Consider the following 6,933-nt stretch of genomic DNA (forward strand, 5'->3'; position numbering starts at 1 on the left):
ACCTGGTTTCATGTGAGCTGCTGGTCAGGCTGATGTAACTTATTGCATATCTGGTATTCTACATTCAACGTTTGTTTCCTGTGGAGTTTCTGTTTAACTTTTATTCTGTATGTCAGATGTTTTTACAGGAACACGACTGCTTTTGTGCTCTGATGACACATAAAAGCCACCTATTGATTAGTGGCTCATAAAGAAGGTCCTTGTTAGGTCCATTAGTGGGAGAAAGGTGACTGATTGTTGCCATCTTGTTTTGTTTTTCTTCTTCTCAGACAGATGAATACAGGGTATTATTTATTGTTATGACGCTACTGTAACAAAGACATGAGCTGAAGAGCTTTCTATGTAATTAATACATAGGTCCCATGTGATTTTGTAACAGACAGCCATTTTGTCAGGCAGTTGCTATGGAGTTGCCATGACAACAACAAGCAAACCACAAGCTTAAAACTAGCTCTGGCTTCGTTCCTGTCTAACTTATAAACAACGTTACATCTTACAGTACTCTGCTCACCTCTGTGTGATTCCAAGATAAATAACTGATATTTACTGCCGAAATAGTAAAATGAGCTTAGCTAACGTAGCTTTTATCTGCTGGCTAAGACGGACTTTTAGAGTGCGTGTTTGTTACTTTATGTACTTACTCTGCTGGTCACCAGAACCTTGTTATTCTACAGAAGAGGATTAGGGCCACCGAAAAAAAAAAAAAAAGAATTCTGATTTTAATCTCAGAATTCTAACTTTAATCTCAGAATTCTGACTTTAATCTCAGAATTCTAACTTTAATCTCAGAATTCTGACTTTAATCTCAGAATTCTAACTTTAATCTCAGAATTCTAACTTTAATCTCAGAATTCTGACTTTAATCTCAGAATTCTGACTTTAATCTCAGAATTCTGACTTTAATCTCAGAATTCTGACTTTAATCTCAGAATTCTAACTTTAATCTCAGAATTCTAACTTTAATCTAAGAATTCTGACTTTAAAGTCAGAATTTTTTTTCTGTTTTCGGTGGCCCTAAGCCTCTTCCGTATTATTCACCTGAAGAGTTCGTACATCCTTTACAAATCCGGTCAAATGTTGACTTTATGCGTCCATGGATAACATCTTCCATTTTATATGCACTCTTCACGTTCACACAGGAGTAATATGAGATCAGCTTGTCCACATTCCCTGGCATATTTTCCTTCTCCGTTTTATACGCGTCGATCCCGACAGCAGCGATTTGTTTATATTTATTTCACATTGGTTAAGAGTGTCCACATATTTTCTTTTTGTTGGTCTCGATCCTCTGTGCATTGCGCCTGCCTAGTGAGCGTATGGGAACTATGTATTAAACTGCTGCTGCTGATATCAGAGGTGGATATTTAATGTGAAGCTAACCGGAACTGTACAGCAAATCATATCAATGCCAAACTGTTTGTTGCTGCAGAAACACTGGATTTTATGAAACCTTATTTTATTTGTTTTATATTAATGTCTCAGAAGCAGCTTCGGAGAAAGCTCTTGTGCTAAATGGTTTGTAAAAGGCAGATTGAAAGAAGTTTGGAAACGGCAAATGAAAACAAAGCTTGTAATGTATGTTTTCTTTTTTACTATTATTATTAAATTAAACATCTCATTAAAAACACAGGGTTTTTGTGTCTTACATGCAGATTGAATAAAATTAAGTGAAATATTTGGAATGGATTCCTGATTTCCATGATGTAGAAAATCAGGGTGTCCGCGCGTCTTAAAGTGTCTTAAATTTATTTTATAAAAGGCAAGTTGACCTTAAATTGTTTAATCACAGGTCTTAACTTTTGTGGCGATAGGATTATTTAATCTCATATATTTTATGGATTAGAACAGATCTGACACAAACTTCCTCCACATATTATCAGGACCTTCAGAACATTTTTGGTCATCGTTATTTTTTCTGAATCTCTTCTTTTTACTGTTGAGTTATTTAATCAAAACAATCTGATTTAGTTGCTTTTAACTACTTTTTTATTGTAGCAGAAATCTTGCAGAGTGATTGGAGGAGTTCATGTTGGTCATTCATCCTTTGCTGTTTCTTTTCAAACATTTTCTGGACTTTGGACCTTAGATCAGCTGCTAAACGGGACTCGGGTTTCTAATGGAAGTCTCTGCTCCGGTGGGATTCAGCCTCCTTTTTCCCTCACCACACACACACACACACACACACACACACACAGTGTCCCATTCAGTCAATCACACCTGCTGCTCAGATTGGTTGCAGCTGCAGAACTCTGAGGCCTGGAGGCTTGCTGTGATCCCTGGATGCTGTCTGGATTTCTCGGCTACATCGGTAAGCACTTTGTCACCCTCTCACACACGCACAAACTTTTTCCTTCAGTCACAAACATGCCAAAAGTGACTTTTAGAGTCCTTCCCTCTAAATGAAGAACTAGTGTTGTATTAAAACTGCATGAAGCTTCGTTAGATTTTTTTATTATTTAGCGCAGTGACTTGCTATTAGCACAGTATAGATTTTGACAGGTTTTCATTGTCTTTCAGGGAACCAATACGCATCGTTAAACTAACTGGCGCGAAGCATTGAAATCAACAACTTTTGCGGACACTGGCATGATTGACAACGCTAAGACCCACCTCCTTGCTCTGATTGGTTGCTTCTATTTAGCACTAGAAGAAGGCGGAGGAACTTCATTTTTTCACAGATTATTTGTCTTACTATCATAACAAAGTGACAGTTTCAACAAATATGTAAAAAAAAAACATTACATACTGCAGCTTTAATGTCAGAATTTACCTATTTTATTTTTTTATTCGATAGTTTACAACAACCCTGTTAAGAACAAATTTGTCTTTCAAATGTTTTAGCATCTATAAGAAAGGTTAAATGTAAGAATGAGAGATTCAGACTGTTTTCTGTGAAAGCTTCACAAAGACAAAGACAGGTGATGACAAACTCAGTCAACGGCTCAATGGCTCTCAGGAGCTTCAATGATAAATAAACTGCACTAGTTAATTGGAGCTGCTGAGGTGTTTTGGACAGTAAAAATAAAGATTATTTTATTTAATTCCTTTTTTCCAATTCAAATTAGTTTGATCTTCTGTAATTCCTGCAAATTTAAGTCAATATGTAGACTTACATTTGCTTGAGATGCTGCACATCACCTTAATCAGGCCGTTCATCCTTAGAAAAACTTTAATATGGCTGAATTAAAACAATTCTGCCAAGAAGAGTTGGTCAAAATTCCTCCATGTTGATATAAAAAAACCCAATTGCCAAATTAAATCAATAGCAAACTTTTTTTATGTAAGACCAGGTTGGACAACGTTGGCGGAGAAAATTGTTGTTTAAAACATGCATTTTATATGGGCTATGTTACATTTAAACATTTAACAAGCAAATACAGACAAAATAAAATACTTTTTACAGTACTTAACAAAAATTCATGAGGGTATAATTAGACCCAGTGCAAAAAAGTCGCCACTTGTTTGTTTGTTTTTATTTCACAACAAGCTTTATTGCCGGGATCCATTTCCAGTCCTATCTCTGAGTTGTTTTTTAGTTGAGTTCAATGTGATGCTAACTTTCACCTCAATTTATGCTTTGTCAGATTGCTTTGTTTGTTTCTTCAATCTCAGGACACTGCAGGATAATCAAATGAATCCTTTCCAAAGCCGGGTTTGTTTCAGATAAATTAACATTTTATCCTGCAGACTCGTCCAACAGTCCCACCGCCGACATCAGAAGTTGCTTTCATTAAAAAACAAGAAACTAATTAATACATTCTACCTTGGACAGAGTTTCTGTTACTTATATTTTCTTTCAAGAGTTTTACAAACATAATTTGCTCTCATGTGAAAGCCGGAGTGAAACTCTTCGCTCCGTCTCCCATCTGTTTTCTGCCTTTGTGTCCGATCCAGTTGGAGTTGGACCCAAATGTACCCAAAGGCTTCGCTGAGGCAGATCTGAACCTAAAGCCGTGTCATCCCCTTCATTGTTTGTAAGGGTAATTCGCTTCTGGTTTTTGAACGTAGAGCCAGAAAAATCTGAGGGCAAACATTTCCACCATTTTGTTTGTGCCCCTGCCAGCACTGACCAAACACACTCTGGCAGCCATGCCTGACCGGGGGCACTAATGAGCGAGAGGCACAAAGTGCACACACTCTGATAAGTTCAGTTAGAAACATGAATAATTGCACTATTTAGCAGCAGACTGCACCACAGCTAGCATGCTGAAGGAAAGCCAGAGTGTTGGTCAATGTGACTTTGAATAAAGTGTGAATTTCTTCGCTTTCACAACAATGCAAAAAAAAAAAAGCGTTGATGACAGGCATTTTTTTAGGCTCCAGAAATGATTTCTGAATTATTTAACACAAATCGTCTATCATGTCCTGCTTAGCAGTGGTCTGCAAACACAAAATTGTGTCTGTTTAATAAGGTGTTGAATCTCTAAAGTCAGACTTGTAGCTGACATGGCAAATACTCTGTGAGGAAACCACACATTTTATCTATTAAACATTTTGTTACATAGTCGGGATTCTGTTAAAGTCATGGTACTGGAACACAACCCTTTGTGGACCGTGGGCCAGAGAAAGACAATTGTCTGGATGTCCAGCTTTGGGACAAAATCCTCCCCAGGGTTGAGTGAAGGGTGAATATTGAAATACTAAATATTAAAATTTCCACCGCATTTGGCAGTGGCAATTTTTTATTTAGTATTGGTCTTCTCTTCATGATTAAAAAACAAACAAAAGCAGAGCCGGCCCAAGGAATATAAGCAGTTAACCGACTGCTTAGGGCCTCCACACCACTAGGGATCCCCAAGAGCACAACGCTAGCACGATAAATATATGTATATCTAATATAACATTTAATAATTCTTTTTTTTATTTATTTATTTTTTATTTAATTTTTTTATTAGAAGGGAAAGAGACATTACAGGCAAAATCTTTACTCTTAACAAAAACATTTAATAATTCTAACTAAATGGAAAAACAATTTATATTTTTACAGTAGTTCTACAAATAATGGTTAGTGGGTTCTGTGGCTGTTGGGCAAATATAAGATATCAATCCTGTAAATGTAAACAAGAGACACTTTTTTTTCTTCACAAATGCAACATGTTTTATTTTCATTAATCTTAATAAATTCTGCTGTAACTGGTTTATATTAGTGACCATATTATTGCTTTTAGCTGTTGTTTTTATTTTATTCAGAGTCCCCAGCCTTTCTGTCCTGCTGTCCTTTCACTTCTCTGCAGGGAAACACATTTTCCTCACAATCGATTTTTACTTCAAGGATGAGTCGTTTTCACTCTCTTTATTTCTCGCCCCTTCTGCTTCCTCGTTGTGTCTCTCTGTCTTTCTTTCTTTCTTTTTTGTGTACTTATGTAATTATCTAATTGCTTCTTCGTTTCAGTCACTCTAATCAGATCAGATTAAGTGAGATTTCAGAGTGCTGTGTCTGTCCATGGTACACAGAAAAATATGTTTGGTACAAGAGAGTAGCAGACATTCATGAGACAAATTTAAAAGACAGAGCTGAAACATTTAACACTGTGTTACTAATGGGATTGACCGAAGTGGGCCAAGCGCCGGAAACCAGGAGAAAATCCACGAAGATGACTCGTTCGTTCACAACACTGTTCACTACAGCTGCTAAAATGATCCAATCTATACAGCAAATGAGCTTTAATGGTCCTTTAATGGTTTCAAGTCCCACCAATTGTCCTGTTTTTATTTTTTAAAATACACAAAATATAGTTTTAAATAGTTAAATACATTACATTTTAAATTATTTTTATTATTAAGGGTGACCTATGATGTCTTCTTAAATGGGTAGGATATGTCAATGGCCTATATAAAACATATTTATTAGATTTTTTTGCACAAAATTATTCTTAGATAAAGAGATTTTAACTTGGTTCTTTCACTATTAGCTGTTCTAGGGCATCCTGTCTCTTTAAAACTAAATAAGCTGCTGCAGGCCACGCTCCCCACAACTCAATGTTTACACTCGCATGTGAAAATTGCTGCAAACAGATGCGCAACTATGCAATCTTACATTTTTGAAAAACATAAGTAGCGCCTCCTGCACAACCAACAAGAATGCAGCAAGTGGTTTCTGGATGGTAAGCCAACAACAAAACACTTGTCTTTAACAGCAGCCATTGTACAGAGATAAAATCAGCTGATCAAACCTGCTGGAGTTCAGCTTGGTTACGAGGTAATGGTGCAGAGTTTGTCGAACAATCTGGAGGTTCTGGAACAGAAAACCTGAAAAACCTTCACTTATTGCCTTAAAATAGCCTGGTGTTTTTTTTTTTATTAGTTTTATTTATTAAATTTTTCTTAAGCAATTGGGCTGTTTTTAAAAACCGTTGAAACCCAAATGGAAGTACGAAAATGTGCAAAATAGGTTCCTGTTAACAATAATCTGTCATTTTTTCCAACAGCCATTGTATGGTGTGCAGAGTGGTAAAACCAGCTTACTAAATATGCTGAAACTCAGCGGGGGTTGCTAAGTAACATGGTGGAACTTGTTGGGGTTGCTAGGTAACGGAGCAGATTTGTAACATTTAAGAATTCAAGGATTTTTTTATTGTCGTACCACCTTTGCTTGTTTGAACTCAGGTCCCAGATTAAGAAATCTAATACACAAATAAAAGATAAACAAATAAATAATAAAGTAGTTATTATATATAAATATAATATTCTGGAAGTTTTTGAGACAGGTCGTTTTCCAAACACCAAAAAACATGAACTTATTACCAAAATCCTACTGGGAGTTTTTAAGCACTTGTGGTGTTTTCAGAGGCAGCAGAAACCCAAATGGAAATACAAAAACATGCAAAATGTGAATTTAGAATAATACATCCCCTTGAAGAATGATTAGATGAGAAGTGAAAACCTCTTTGTTCCTGCTGTCGGTCAAATAAAACAAAATATGTGTGCAATTCT

Source organism: Xiphophorus maculatus, chromosome 21 (genome assembly GCF_002775205.1).
Source record: "Xiphophorus maculatus strain JP 163 A chromosome 21, X_maculatus-5.0-male, whole genome shotgun sequence".
In the NCBI taxonomy this organism is placed as follows: Eukaryota; Metazoa; Chordata; class Actinopteri; order Cyprinodontiformes; family Poeciliidae; genus Xiphophorus; species Xiphophorus maculatus.